The 15,805-nt window shown below is 43.2% G+C and overlaps 1 protein-coding gene across 4 annotated transcripts in view; it reads left to right on the top strand.

Annotated features, from left to right (window-relative positions):
• Positions 1–9,384, top strand: part of LOC124797830 (hemicentin-1-like) — a 1,195,221-nt gene extending 1,185,837 nt beyond the window's left edge. For all 4 annotated transcript variants that reach the window (XM_047260869.1, XM_047260870.1, XM_047260871.1 and 1 more), the window contains one exon: positions 9,254–9,384. The gene's annotated coding sequence lies outside the window, so the exon portion shown is untranslated. The remainder of the gene's footprint in view (positions 1–9,253) is intronic.
• Positions 9,385–15,805: the final 6,421 nt, after the last annotated feature.

The raw sequence follows: 15,805 nt of genomic DNA, 5'->3' as shown, positions 1-15,805 counted from the left end.
TGAATAACACTTATTACCCAAGGTAGGTACTGGTATCGAAAGGCACCTTTAGTAATACAGAGTTCGAGTGTATTCACTTATTGGAAGGGTCTCAACTTTACATCCCTTTCTACATGGCCCTCTGTTTACACACTTCTATAACTTCTGCAACTAAATAAGGGCGTATAAATGCACATATAAGTGAGACAGATTTACGCAGAATAAAACAGTACCTTAGTATGGCGCAAATGGCTTCATTTGCTTTACACGTGGCATATCTTCAGCATTCAGTAATTACGAAATATATTCAACAACACGTGAGAGCAAGACGTCGCCGTGGTATCAGCTATTTATTTCACATAATTTCCTGCACAGACACAAGGCAGACGAAGCGTCTTCACATGCAACAGCGGCGAGCACCACACATTTCCTCCGTCACGCCTTACACACATCTCAATTTCAATGGCCAGTAACAAGAACCTATAAATGCCCTCGCAGCAGAAAAACCCCAAAACACAGTGCACCACCGCGATACCAGACCCGAGGTCCCATCAAGTCACTGCCGGGATCTCTCGCTGACCCTGCCCATAGCGTACAGGCGTCGTACCACAGGCCTCACGGTAAACGTCAGAAAGCCACCTCCGACCCTGCCAATATTCACTCCGCTGTCTCTGTTCTCTCTCCGTTAACCACCCGACGACCGGCCTGAATCTTGGAAGGCAAAGACGGTGACCCTATCGATGGCAGCGATCTACATCTACATCTACATCCATACTCCGCAAGCCACCTGGTGGTGTGTGGCGGAGGGTATCTTGAGTACCTCTATCGGTTCTCCTTTCTATTCCACTCTCGTATTGTTCGTGGAAAGAAAGATTGTCGGTATGCTTCTGTGTGGGCTCTAATCTCTCTGATTTTATCCTCATGGTCTCTTCGCGAGGTATACGTAGGAGGGAGCAACATACTGCTTGACTCCTCGGTGAAGGTATGTTCTCGAAATTTTAACAAAAGCCCGTACCGAGCTACTGAGCGTTTGTCCTGTAGAGTCTTCCACTGGAGTTTATCTATCTTCTCAGTAACGCTTTCGCGATTACTAAATGATCCTGTAACGAAGCGCGCTGCTCTCCGTTGGATCTTCTCTATCTATTCTATCAACCCTATCTGGTACGGATCCCACACTGCTGAGCAGTATTCAAGCAGTGGGCGAACAAGCGTACTGTAACCTACTTCCTTTGCTTTCGGATTGCATTTCCTTAAGATTCTTCCAATGAATCTCAGTCTGGCATCTGCTTTACCGACGATCAACTTGATACGATCATTCCATTTTATATCACTCCTAATGCGTACTCCCAGATAATTTATGGAACTAACTGCTTCCAGTTGCTGACCTGCTATTTTGTAGCTAAATGATACGGGATATATCTTTCTATGTATTCGCAGCACATTACACTTGTCTACATTGAGATTCAATTGCCATTCCCTGCACCATGCGTCAATTCGCTGCAGATACTCCTGCAATTTTCCATTGTTACAACCTCTCGATACACCACAGCATCATCTGCAAAAAGCCTCAGTGAACTTCCGATGTCATCCACAAGGTCATTTATGTATATTGTGAATAGCAACGGTCCTATGACACTCCCCTGCGGCACACCTGAAATCACTCTTACTTCGAAAGAGTTCTCTCCATTGAGAATGACATGCTGCGTTCTGTTATCTAGGAACTCTTCAATACCATCACACAGTTGGTCTGATAGTCCATACACTCTTACTTTGTTCATTAAACGACTGTGGGGAACTGTATCGAACGCCTTTCGGAAGTCAAAAAACACGGCATCTACCTGTGAACCCGTGTCTATGGCCCTCTGAGTCTCGTGGACGAATAGCGCGAGCTGGGTTTCACACGATCGTCTTTTTCGAAACCCATGCTGATTCCTACAGAGTAGATTTCTAGTCTCCAGAGAAGTCATTATACTCGAACATTGATAGACGTTATCGGTCTGTAGTTCTGCACATGTGTTCGACGTCCCTTCTTGAAAACGGGGGTGACCTGTGCCCTTTTCCAATCCTCTGGAACGCTACGCTCTTCTAGAGACCTACGCTACACCGCTGCAAGAAGGGGGGCAAGTTCCTTCGCGTACTCTGTGTAAAATTGAATTGGTATCCCATCAGGTCCAGCGGCCTTTCCTCTTTTGAGCGATTTTAATTGCCATTCTAAGTGCGAGAACACTGGTGCCAGCCGCGCCACGGTTTAACTAGCTCACCGTGAAAGCAAGCTGTGTGTCGTGCCCGTGGCTATCGTCTAGCACGTGACAGTAGCTGCTGACATGTTCGATAGGACAGGTGATGCGGTATCTCGTAGTGTTGTTTGTGCAGAGCGGGGGCTCGATGATGCGTCTACTGGACATTCAGTCCATATAGGGGGTGCGTGCGACGATGAGATTTCTAGGGGCTACACGGCTCATTTGTACTGATATTCATCGTGAATTCACTGCTGCATATGGAGAGCACACAGTCTCTCGCCCAGGCGTTGCAAAGTGGCCTAAGCAATTTAACACAGGACGCACGGATCTCAATCTCTCTGAAGAACATCGTGAAGGGAAGGCCCGCTACGTCCAGTACCCTTGCAACTGTTGACCGTGTGGATGTGTTCGTTAAAGAGGATCGGCGCATAACACTGCAGGAAACTGCCAATATGCTGAACATTTAAAAAATGGTTCAAATGGCTCTGAGCATTATGGGACTTAACATCTGTGGTCATCAGTCCCTCAGAACTTAGAACTACTTAAACCCAACTAACCTAAGGACATCACACACATCCATGCCCGAGGCACAGGATTCGAACCTGCGACCGTAGCGGTCACGCGGTTCCAGACTGAAGCGCCTAGAACGGCACAGCCACACCGGCCGGCTCTGAACATTCTCCATTGATAACAAACACCTTGGACATCGTACACTGTGTGCCAGATGAGTCCCACGACTGCTCACTGAAGTTCACAAGGGACAGTGATTCCAACCGACACTAGCATTTTTGGAACGGAATTCTGTGGAAGGCAACGAGTTTCTGAGACGAATCGTGACAGGGCATGAAACGTGGGTCCGTCACTTCACCCCAGAAACAAAGAGAGCATAGATCGAATGGGTGCACACCACCTCATTATAACAAAAGATGTCCAAGGTCCAACCTTCAGCGGGAAAGATGATGGCGACAGTGTTGTTTGTCATGGATGGTTTGGTGCACGTGGAATTTATGCCGAAAGACACGACAATCAACTCTGCTTTCTATTGTAAAACATTGAACCGTTTGGGTAAGGCAATTAAAAAAAACGCCGGGTGAAATTGAGCGCCGGTGTGATTTCGTTGCACAGTAGCGCAACACCGTACTCGGCCCACCAAATGTCAGAACTGCTGCAGCAATTCAAGTGGAAGGTAAGGCAACATCCTCCATACAGTTCAGACCTAGCGCCATGCGATTATCATGTGCTCGGCAAGGTGAAAGAGGATCTCGGTGGATAACGATTCCGAAACGATCAGGAGATGAAAGCAACTGTATCCATGCGGATATGTACTGCTGGGTGTGATTTCTACGCATCCGGAAACGGAAAGTTGATTATCCGTTCCGAGAAATGTTTTCAGTCTCATGGAGACTATGTGGAAAAGTGAACTTAAAACGTATGTTGCAATAGCCGTGTTGCGTAAAGGGATGTGGTTTAACAAATGGCCATAACTTGGAACTCACTTTTTGACTCGCTTTCGTATAAACAGAAGTCGTGTGCTCCATATGAGTGGGAAATGTTTAAACTTCCTTTTGCGCCTGTTCATAGTGGTGTATTTTATATGAGAAACAACTGAGCAAGCAGCACACCCTTTGACTGGAAAATTTAGGTAATGGCTGAAAATCGTGCTCAGGTTTTACAGTATAGAAGAACATCAATGGTCAATTCAGTACATTGCCTCACTACGCAGCGCTCAGCACGTCAGTTTAAATAAGCAGCTAAGGGACTGATATATATGAATAGGCACAAACAGTTTTCAACTTATTGGTTAGGTAACAGACAGTACTAAGAAATAGTCACATTTTCTAAGGACATACGATAGGCTTTTGAAAGGTGGATTAATATACCGTTACAGTGAGAGGTGGAAACGGTGCGGAAAATCACAAAGTCCCCAGACACCCTTTGATGGATTGACAAACAAGGATTGGATTGGATTGTTTGGGGGAAGAGATCAAACAGCGAGGTCATCGGTCCCATCGGATTAGGGAAGGACGGGGAAGGAAATCGGCCGTGCTCTTTCAAAGGAACCATCCCGGCATTTGCCTAGAGTGATTTAGGGAAATCACGGAAAACCCAAATCAGGATGGCCGGACACGGGATTGAACCGTCGTCCTCCCGAATGCGAGTCCAGTGTGCTAACCGACAAACAAGGGTGACTACTGTTTAGTGTCCCAGTCGACGATGAGGTCATAGGAGACGGAGTACACGCTGTAATTTGTCGAGATTGGGGAAACATTTTGGCCGTGGCTTTTACAAAGTAACCTTCAAAGAAAACTGCATTTGCCCTAACTGATCTAGGCACAGCGTGGAAAACCTGCAGCTGGATGGTAGACGTAAATCTGAGTCTCAGCGTCCTCCAATGAAAAACCAGTGTGTCAACCTTGGAGGAGTCAACTAAGAATATATTTTTCTGGAAAGTTATTCCTGCCACGCTCTTTCTGGTTAAGATTCACAGTTATTTTGAAGCACACCATCCGCCTTTATAGTCACCGATGAGTATATCATGCACGACTGGTGAAGCATATAATATGGTTCAACTGTATAACATGCGGTGGATTGCAGTCTCTTATTCCATAAACGCACCGTCCTACAAGTGTCCAAAAGTATGTTGCTTCCTCCAGCGCGTATCTCACGAAAAGGCCATGCAGGTAGATTTAGAGGGGTGAGAATTCATAAGGGTTCCTACCTCCAATGGGTATTCCCATGCCCAACTAGCAGCTGGAGATGGAAAAGGGGAAATGAGGGTGGTGCACAAAGTAGGAGTCCCCGTACACTATAAGGTGACTTCCGTAAATGTAGATGTAGATATAGATGTGAGTTGCTGCGCATAGTCGAGAACCATGCCGCAGATCACTGCAGATTTTCGAACGTTGTCTTCAACCGAAAGAAATAGGGCCAAGTACGTGAATTATCTCGAAACACGCATTTCACTGTTTAGTGATTCACAATTCGTTTTACGCTGAAGAGCCAAAGAAACTGGTACAGCCGCGCGGAGTGGCCTTGCGGTTTGAAGCGCCATGTCACAGATTGCGCGGCCCCTCCCGCCGGAGGTTCCAGTCGTCCATCGGGCATGGGTGTGTGTGTTGTCTTTAGCATAAGTTAGTTTAAGTAGTGTGTAAGTCTAGGGACCAATGATCTCAGCAGTTTGGTCCCTTAGGAATTCACTCACATTCGAACATTTGAATCTGGTACTTCAGTCTAACATCGTCCAGGGCCCCATCAAGCATGCAGAAATGCAGCAACACGACGTGGCATTGACTCGACTAATGTCTGAAGTTGTGCTGAAGGGAACTGACGCCATGAATGCTGCACGGCTGTCCATAAATCTGTAAGTACGGAGGGTGGAGTTCCCTTCTGAACAGCACGTTGCAAGGCATCCCAGATATGCTCAATAGTGTTCATGTCGAGGTAGTTTGGTGGCAGTGAAAGTGTTTAAACTCAGAGAGCGTTCCTGGAGCCACTCTGTAGCAGTTATGGACGTGTGGGGTGTTGCACTGTCCTGCTCGAATTGTTCAAGTCTCTTTGAATGCACAATTGGTTCAAATGGCTCTGAACACTATGGGACTTAACATCCTTTGGGCCGAATGGTTCTAGGCGCTACAGTCTGGAACCGCGCCACCGCTACGGTTGCAGGTGAGAATCCTGACTCGGGCATGGATGTGTGTGATGTCCTTAGGTTAGTTAAGTTTAAGTAGTTCTACGTTCTAGGGGACTGATGACCTCAGAAGTTAAGTCCCATAGCGCTCAGAGCCATTTGAACCTTTTGAACTTAAAATCTGACGTCATCAGTCCCCTAGACTTAGAACTACATAAACCTAACTAACCTAAGGTCATCAAACATATCCATGCCCGAGGCAGGATTCGAACCTGCAACCGTAGCAGCAGCGCAGTTCCCGGACTGGAGCGCCTAGAACCGCTCGGCCACAGACGCCTACTGCACGATGGGTATGAATGGATGAAAGTGATCAGACAGAATGCTTACGTACGTGTCTCGTATCAGAGTCGTATCTATACGTATCAGAGATCCCTTATCACTCCAACTGCACATTCCAAACACCATTACAGAGTCTCCACAGTTTGAACAGTCGCCTGCTGACATGCAGCCTCCATGGATTCATGATGTTGTCTCCATACTGGTACACATCCATCAGCTCGATGCAATTTGAAACGAGACTCGTCCGACCAGGCAACATGTTTCCAGTCATGAACAATCCTATGGCGGTATTGATGGGCCCAGGCGAGGAGTAAAGCTTTGTGACGTGCACTCATGAAGAGTAAACGATTGGACCTTCGGCTCCGGATGGCAATGTCGACGACGTTTCTTGGAACGGTTCGTTCGCTGACGCTTTTTGTTGGCCAGGCATTGAAATCTGAAGCAGTTTGAATGTAAATTTTTGCCATCTTATTTTTAATGCTTTAGGGCCTCAAATAATGTTAATCTTAGTGGAAACATTTCCATCACTACTCATTAAGAAAGTGAAGTCTGACTTACATTTATGTTACTGTCATTTACTAGTATGCTGAAAATCAGGCTGTATGACTTAATTTACGTGTAACTGCACACCGATCTCACAATTTAGAGAAATCTGAATCTGCTGCGTAATGGCGGCGAATTGTTGGCCGCCAGCGATGTTATTTCTCGAAGCTGGCACTTTAAGTAAAATCTGAGATTACTTTATTATTTGACATGGAGGATGCCATTATTTCGTAAATAACCACAAAAGCAATACGTAATACACATATTATTCTTATTTCCCACAGAAAATACCTGTATACAACAACGTAAGTAATAAGCGTCTACCTTCGGCTACATCCAGAGACGAAGTTCTTTAATGTTTGATCTTGTTTATCATTTCAAGAAGAAGATCTCAGTGTTTATTACATAATGTGGTATTCGTAGACATTACGGCATATTTTCTATTCTTTGCCTAGATAACTGTAATTTCTTTACGATTATTCTCACGTAGGCGATGTTTATCACATTTTCAGCGTAACGTATATTAAAAATAACAATCAGATGTCACCCGTAATGTTCTTCACTGTGATGCGTTTAAAATTTTAGGTTATTTAAAATGTTCATCCATATGGGGACACTATAGATGGAACAGACTTACAAGTTGGATGACTGCCGGTGAGTGTAAAAGGTGCCACGTACGCGAAGAAAAGCGATGTTGCGGTGCAGTAGTCTCTTGTGTTCGCAGGCGTAGGCTCCACCTCTGCCTCTGGGCCAAAGCTTCTAATACTAAACATCTTAGTAACCTTCAAATTAGTGTAAATTTCCTCGTCATCTGCGTTCCGTTCTATGGCCTTCCTCCAGCGCGAAACAAGAGCGTGGTTGCCCTGTCGGTACCAATCCTTGTATTACTGTCGGAGCCATTGCTTCACTGTGTGAATACTCCTCATGGTCCTCAAAACGTCTTCCACGAATTCTTTTCTTTCTTTCTTTCTTTCTTTTGCTTCTGCCTTTTTTCCCGCGGAGACGCGGGGTCGGCATGGTTAATCGGATGTGGCAATGTTAGTTTAAGGGGTGGCCGGATGGACTTCCTGCCGCTACCCCGTACCCCAACTGTCGGCGAGCAGTATAATCCATGTAATAGTGCGAAAATGTTCAGATGTCTGCGAGTCGTGTAACTGAGGCGGGACGTGGGGACCAGCCCAGTATTCACCTAGGGGATGTGAAGAACCACCCAAAAACCTCATCCAGGCTGGCCGGCACAGCGGCCCTCGTCGTTAATCCGCCGGGCGGATTCGATCCGGGGCCGGCTCGTCTACCCGAGTCCAGGAAGCAGCTCTCGCCTAACCTGTCGGGTAAAAACGTCTTCCACTTGTTTGGGCCATTAAAGGATGCCATTCGTGGAAGTCAGAAGTCTCCCCGACTGCTGCAAATCGTGGAGCTCCGCCGAAAATCCTTCTGATGATCTCACTCTCTATGCCCAGCGACTAATTGTACTTCTGTCGGCAGCAGATGCTCCATACACTTTGCACAAATGTTTGTGAATATTCCCCACAGTTTTATTCTCTGCACTGAGAAATTCAATGACGGCACGTTACTTGTAACGTACATCACTTACAGACGCCGTTTTGAAACTGTCCTGCAGCTACGCTATCTGTCGGAAGTGACGGAAACTTGGTATGCTTGCTCAGGAGACTTGAAATAATACACACACAACGTTTAGCATTCGTAGCATTGTTTCCGGCTGAGAAAAAAAATGCGGTACATTACTTTCTGGGTCACCCCAGTAATGTGTTCCATAATGAAGTCATGTGTTACACGGACGTGTCCAATAGCGACACGAATAGCTGTTTCGCTGGAGATGGTTAACATCACACAAAATCACCTTACGTTCCACGGCCGATTCACATTCTCACCTAGCGTCACCTGTCCGCAGCCCCCTTCCATGTCCTCATGCTGGCAAATTTTTAGATTCACGTGGGAAGTCGAACTCGTAAATGTGGATCCGCACTGAGGGTTGTTGATTCATTGCCCATCGAAGCGAATCAATTATATGAATGTATGGTGCCTGTTCTTTCTGACATGTCCGACACCACGTATTCGTATAAAAAGTTCGCAGTGTTGTGGCTCTACTTCTCGGCTTTTCTTTTCTTGTTTTGTTTTACAAGTTCGAAGCGAGTAAAACCTACCGTGAGGAAACTGACGAAAGTTTTCCACCTTGGTGAATCCAAGCAATCGTAGGGTGTGCTGGGAGTGTGAGAATTTTCCATTCGCCTGTAGGGTTAGCTGCATCAGTTACATCCTCATGTACCTGTCCGCAGTGCCTGCGGTCCAGCATTATGCGTCCAGCGGTGCATCACCGGGCTGCTCGCTTGCAGGCAGACTGGTGACCCGCCAATAATTTGGCCCTCAGCTCTCCAATTACACCGGCTGGCCTGCCCACGCCGGCGGCAGGCTGATGCCGCTAGTTGAATTAATCGCCGCGATTAATTACGGAGGAGAGGTGTGCTCGCTTCCTCATTGAGCAGCGCTCTACTTGGGGTTGCAGGTTGAGAGCGGTCCGGGCGGACGGGGAACCGCCGGCTGCTGCGGTCTTCAGGCGATGCCAGCGCGGCGGCTGCGGCAGCGGCGGCGGCGACGACGACGACATCGACGGCGCCTCACCTCCCCCCGGGAGGCCTGCAGTCACTCTCTACCTGTGGATCGACAATATTCGTGTGCGTGCGAGAGAGAGAGAGAGAAAAGAAAAAAAAAAAGATATATAACGTTTCTATTGTCACAGATGTTTACAAAAAGTTGTAGGGAGCGAAGGAAGGAAATGGACCCAGATATGGTTATATTGTTAAGTCTTGAATTGTTCATTTCTTTTTTGTTATGTTTTCGGACAGATTTTAATAGAGCTATACATGCGAGCTGCATCGGGGAAAACTTGGGCTGTTGCTGCAACGGACCCGGGAATCACCTGTCGATACCTATCTGCATCAAGCGGCTGACTTAGTTACCACGTTACAGGGTAAGTTCTCGAATAAACACTACCAAAGATGTAGAGGGGGCTTTGAGAGGCCTATCGTAATTTCAGGTACTATTCCTAAATATTAGCAAAGTGTGGGGAGATGTCAAACAAAATTAATTCGTTCTGCACTTCCGAAAAAAAAAAAAAAATTCTACTGAAAACACAACAAAATATTCGAGGTTCTAAATTCATTTTACAACTTGCAACGTAATTCCACCATTGTTAATCAACCAGGAAGAATGGAATGCGACTCATACGATGGAATGACTAAATTTACCATCCTTCAGTTTCATGTCAGTATCTGAACCTCTTTTGATTGATGTGTTACCACATCTGCATTGTACCACTATAAAACACTCCATTGAACATACCTCCATCAACACAGCAAGTTGTTGATTTATGTCCTACACATCGAGGATATATGATGGGTGTTACGTTTATTGTCTACTACACATGGCGACATGATTCATAGTGAAATGTCACCTGCTTAAGGTAACCTGAACTTTTTCGCACAGGCTTCTGTCGTAATGGGAAGAAAGCCACAGGAACACATTCGGTGTCTTCGTCGTTTGCTCTACACCGGGCCTTAAGATCATTAAAGCGTCACTACCTATATCCGTCAAAATTCTTGTTCCATACTCGAAAGGGTGATTTTCTGCCAAATTGTGTTCCGGAGGGCTTCGTAGTTTTACGTCCGATGTGGTTTCAGTACACGTGTTTTCAAACTTCATTTGTTTCTCTTACGACATTATTATTCCAGACGCGGTTTAAGATTTCTCTACTGTCGTATCAGTGAGGCACACTTCGTTCTAATTTGAGCGGAGGTTAAAGTATTGCGTTGTGAAGTTGTAAAGTAGCTTTGTCACCCTCATTTAAATTGTCCATTGTATCCTGAGGTAATTCAGTAAATATGACATACCTTCATTTTTTTATTTTAGAAACTGAAATAGTTCACCATGTAGTTCGCTTGTGTGGAGGAGAGCTAGTTTGACATGAAGTTTTAACAAACCTATACGCCATCTCCCCACACTAACCAAAGTGAAAGAGGCCTACAACTCGTCTTCTATGCCTTTTAGAGGAAAAGAAGCAATGCTATAAAAACGGCTGAAGAAAAACTATAAAAACTGTTGTGTATCAAGATAAAAAATAAAAACTGTTGTGTATCAGGATAACAATAAAAACATGAGTTTATATTTAATAAGTTTCATCTGTATGAAGTATAGTGAAAAGTTAACTTGTACGACAGTTTTACCGTAACCTTGTAGAGATTAAATAGTTTTGAGCTCATTGTTAATTCTTGAAGATGTATAATGCCTCTCTGCTATATGTTACTTATTCTAGCTCAATGTTTCTAGTCGGAGAGAGATGAGTACACCTTATTTTGAAGAAAGTAAATAACGAAAATCAGAAAACTCGGCCGAATTTGTGTTATGTAATGTTTGATACTGAGGAAGCATTTTATAAACAAGGAGTGTGCTAATGTATTTCACGTTTTTGAAACAGGCATTGCTTTTTGTACTGGCACAACGCTAGAGGAATCATTGAGGTCGTTACAAAATTATTTGTGATTTAACGGTCCTAGTTCGGCACTGAGTGCTAACTGTAAAACCTGGTATGTAATGGAAAATACACTACAGGAATCGTTTACGTTATTATTAAATTATTCGTGATTTAATGGTTCTGGTTCGGCATTGAGTACCGATTGCAGGATCTCGGATTTAATGGACAGAACATTACCTTTTGTATTCCTCTTGCATTTCGTTCTCAGTACAAGACATGTGCTTCATACTGGAAAATCATTTCCAACACTAACATCTTAAACTCCATAATGTGTAACATGAAATATGAAAGAAATGTCTGGGCATGATGTATTCTTCCACAGATTAACAAAGAAGGTATATTGTAAATGATTTTCAAACATGTGTATTAAAGATTTGTTTTACAAAAAAAAAGAAGGAAATATCAAATACTTTATAGTGGTCTAGTCTCAACTCCCTTGTATTCCTTTTGTCCATGGACGAAGAATATAAACTAATATGCAGTTTCAGAATCCTAACTGATCCTCGTGTTTTCTTTAAAACTTACTTGACGCAGCAGTCCGTATCCCATGCTTAGCTGATCCAACAAACTGGGACCAAGCAGTGATCCTTAAGGTAAGTTGATATTTATACGAACAGTGATTTCACTCAATCAGATCCACAGTGTTACCACTGCCGTTCTTTTAAACAACAAAAAAAGATACATTTCATGATAATAGTGTCAGTTTCCCTAAATGTCTCAATGATACTTAATACGCTACAAACATTGAAACAACGTTCATCAAATGCTCTGAAGAAAGACAAAGTCTCCCTTAGAAGCTAGTAGAAAAATGTTGAGCAGGAGATGAGTATACACAATCTTGGGTAGTCGAATATCTGTATTCTACAGTCAATATTTTTTCTCACATGACCGAGAAAGGTAAGGACCAAGTGTAGACGCCCAAGATTCGTTATATACATTGGTGAGATAACTCTAAGAAATTGTCGTATACGGTAACAAACACGCACAGATATATGACTGAAATCATCTAACTATGTGTAACTCATTTAGAGCAATAGAAAATCACCATTCTCATAACCGCTGCAGGATCGTTCACCGCATTTCAGGTCATATGTACTACACTGGACTGAAGAGTAAGTTGTACGTATGTTAATCACTGTAGCAGTTAATCAGTGGAAGTTTAAAATAAGAAAAAAAAATTAATAGTAGCCTACTTTACTATTGAGGTGATATTTTCGTATTTTTTTAATATTAACAAAGCTACTATTCAACAAAAAAGTATTGTTGAATGTTTCCTTCCCTTCATGAGTCAAATCTCACCAATTTTGGACTGAAAATGAAAAAGAAAACTTTTATTGGTTCTAGTTTCCGTGACTTACATTAGGTGGAAATATTTTATTTTAGCTGTTTAAGAAAAAACGATATATTTCAATTAACTACGTCAACAGCATTGAAAGTCCGCTTGAATTTCTTTTCATGCGTCTTACATTCCAAGTTTTCTAAACTAATGGAAAAACCCCTGGCACGTGATTGTATCTAAAGAGATTCATGTGGTCGCTTCATGAGCTCGTTGTCTTTTGGATTTCCTCTTGTAAGTGATTTCTAGAGAGTCCCTATACAGAGACCAATAGTATGTGTAGGCATTGATTCATTCCAATGGCTTTGATATCTCTGTTGGATGACAGTAATTTCGGGATGAAGCTTTTCTCCTTGTTCATCACTGACAGTACCACAAAAAGAGGGGAAATGTTTACGTGGGAGTGGAGAAAACGTACCTTAAGGGACAGGAATCATCCGAGTTGATGATATTTTTGCAGGAGTACAGCCACCAACTAAGAATAGTTATCGTCTATTTTGTGTGCTAAATATCCATGAATATCTTCCTTAAAGGCTTCTGAAGCGTCCTTTTCTTTCCCTCAAAAATTCGAGGAAACGCAGGGTCCTTTACAAGATGACGAATTTTTGGCTTAACAAAATTACCTTCTTAACCTTTACTTTACTTAATGCAAGGTTCATTACGTTGAGAAATTTTTTAATGAAATATAGGGGTGGAAAAGTAACATCTTTTGTGTACATAAGAAGCTTAGCAATGACATTTTTCTCGCTAGGGTTAATATTTTCTGCATGCCAATGTGCGTGGATAGAGAACAGCGATAACGTTTAGATCGATAGATATTTTCCACGTGTGTTCAGCATATTTGACTGAGTTGAGGAGAGCTTTCGTTTTTGCATAAGTCTTCTTCACGTGAAATGTATGATCAACAGGAAGCAAGACGGTTGCCGTTGTGATGTAATACAGCTTTCAGTCTTAGCTTGGATGGGGGTATGAATAGCCTCCGTTCCATATAATCATTTTCCATGCTGAAAGATTTTATCAAACCATTAGTAACGCAGCAAACAACAAGATTATTTTTCTTCTCAAAATAAGGCAGCAGATATTGCTGACGTTTTCTGTAATGTAAGACCTTGATATCATATTGGAAAAGATTCCATTGCTGAGGTCTTGACTTAAAGTTCTGCTTTGTCCTTTGACAAACCAAGATCTAGAATGAGATCTCTCAATTCCAACCGAATCGGTCGATGTCGTTTATTTTCTCATGGTAATGGGGTGAGCAAAGCTCCTCGGGTTCTTCTTCCATGTACGTTAAGTGACAGGTAGCATCCGAGATGATGGTATTTGAGTAGGACTATTGCCACCAACTAAGAACAGTTATCGTCCCCTTTGTGTGCTAAATATGCATGAATAACTCCCTTGAAGGCTTCCGAAGCTTTCTTTTCTTTCCCCTCAAAAATTCGAAGAAACCGTTTCTATCTTCCATTTCACTCTCAAAGTTTTCGGGTGGAGCAGGAGCTGATAAAGAATCTGATTATGGAATAGGTCGGATAGCAAATGGAAGATTCGAATACTGAGTTGGTCTTCGTTTTTTCATTGAAAATAGGGCCTCTACAGTTGGAATCAGTCAGAAATAACAGTCATCTATATGGCTTCTAGGCTTTCGCTAAACCATTTGTACAGCAAAAGTCTAAATGATTTTTTATTTTTCAGTGCTTCTCGTAGTGTATTAGGAAACAAGATTTTAAACATATATGTTGACACCACGACTTATCCTGGTCCCCTACCGTCATACCAAAATAATGCCAATTTGCAGTCCTCAGATTTCGTTTCTGTGATGAAAACGTTAATTCGCCGCAAATGTAACAAAATTTGTTCATTGGATTTAGAAAGTTTCACGGCATTTTAATAATGTCTACTCCTTAAAAGGCTTAAAACAACAGAAATTCTGCACTAATAACAAGTGAAACAGTATTAAACTTACACTCACAGCAACAATGTAAATGTTCGTATCCTACACACGGCTGAATAACATCGTGTTTTGTCAATTGCCAGGTGTGCAGTTTCGGAAATAAAATTCGCCCCAAACAGAAAATGTAGACTGTAAAAAAATTGCTTATTACTTTTTCGCTAAAACAAGAGCTAATCGGTCATTTCTTTGGTTATTTGTGCATTCGGCAGTTGGAAATACATAAGCTATTTTTGGGTCCGAGCCATTTTCATTGTTGGCCAGTTTAATCTAAGGAAGAAGAATAAGATATTTCGTTAGTTGGAAAGCGCGTTGGCGGCAAAAGTCTAGGGTCCAGTAAAATTTGAAGTAGCACTGCACATTCGACTATCTCCTCTTCCAAAGCTTCCAGTATGTGATAACCTGTCTTCACCCTAAAATGTGAAACGAATACACTATTTGATCAAAAATATCCGGACGTCTATAAGTGGACACTAATATGGGGTGTGTCCATCCTTGAACTTTGTCACCTTGAACTCTGCTAGAGACACTTTCGAAGAGGTGCCTTGATGTCTGGACATTCTGGATCAACCCATCCATTTCGACAATGTCGTTGTCCACAATCCGTTGCCTCACAAATGCGACTTCATAAAAGGGTGCACTGTCATGTTAACAAAAGCAACATTCGTACCCGAATTGTTCCTCTACTGTTGGCAGTACTTAACGGTGTAAAATGTGTTCGTATCATGCCACATTTTGCGATTTCTTAAGCGCGATACGGGGTCCAAAACTTAACCACGATAAATACTGCCATACAGTAACACCGCTCTTCGTACTTCACTATTAGCAGGACACGTGATGACACTTGATGTCCTCCAGGCAATGGCCAAACCCAAACCTTCCATAAGACTGGCACAAGGTACAGCGCGATTCATCACTCGAAATCACTCGTTTCCTGGCATCGATTGTTCTGTAGCACTGTCATTTACTCCGACTCAAGTGTCACTTAACATTCGCTACAGAAATTTAAGGCACATTCCTTTTAATTGGCTAGGCAGGGTCATTGGTCTTGGTTTATATGTGGTTGTTCCTTCACGTTTCCCATTACAGTCACATGAACGACAGTTGATATGGGGTAGCTTTAGAGGAGTTTAAATGTCTGTGTTGGGTCTGTTCATTAGGTGACGTCCAACAACTAGCCCATATTCGAAGTCTGGTGGAGGTCTGATCGACCCATTCTGCTGTCACTGCTTCACTACTGTTAACA

This window comes from Schistocerca piceifrons, chromosome 5 (genome assembly GCF_021461385.2).
Source record: "Schistocerca piceifrons isolate TAMUIC-IGC-003096 chromosome 5, iqSchPice1.1, whole genome shotgun sequence".
Taxonomy (NCBI): Eukaryota; Metazoa; Arthropoda; class Insecta; order Orthoptera; family Acrididae; genus Schistocerca; species Schistocerca piceifrons.
This window is presented reverse-complemented; position numbering and strand designations above follow the sequence as displayed.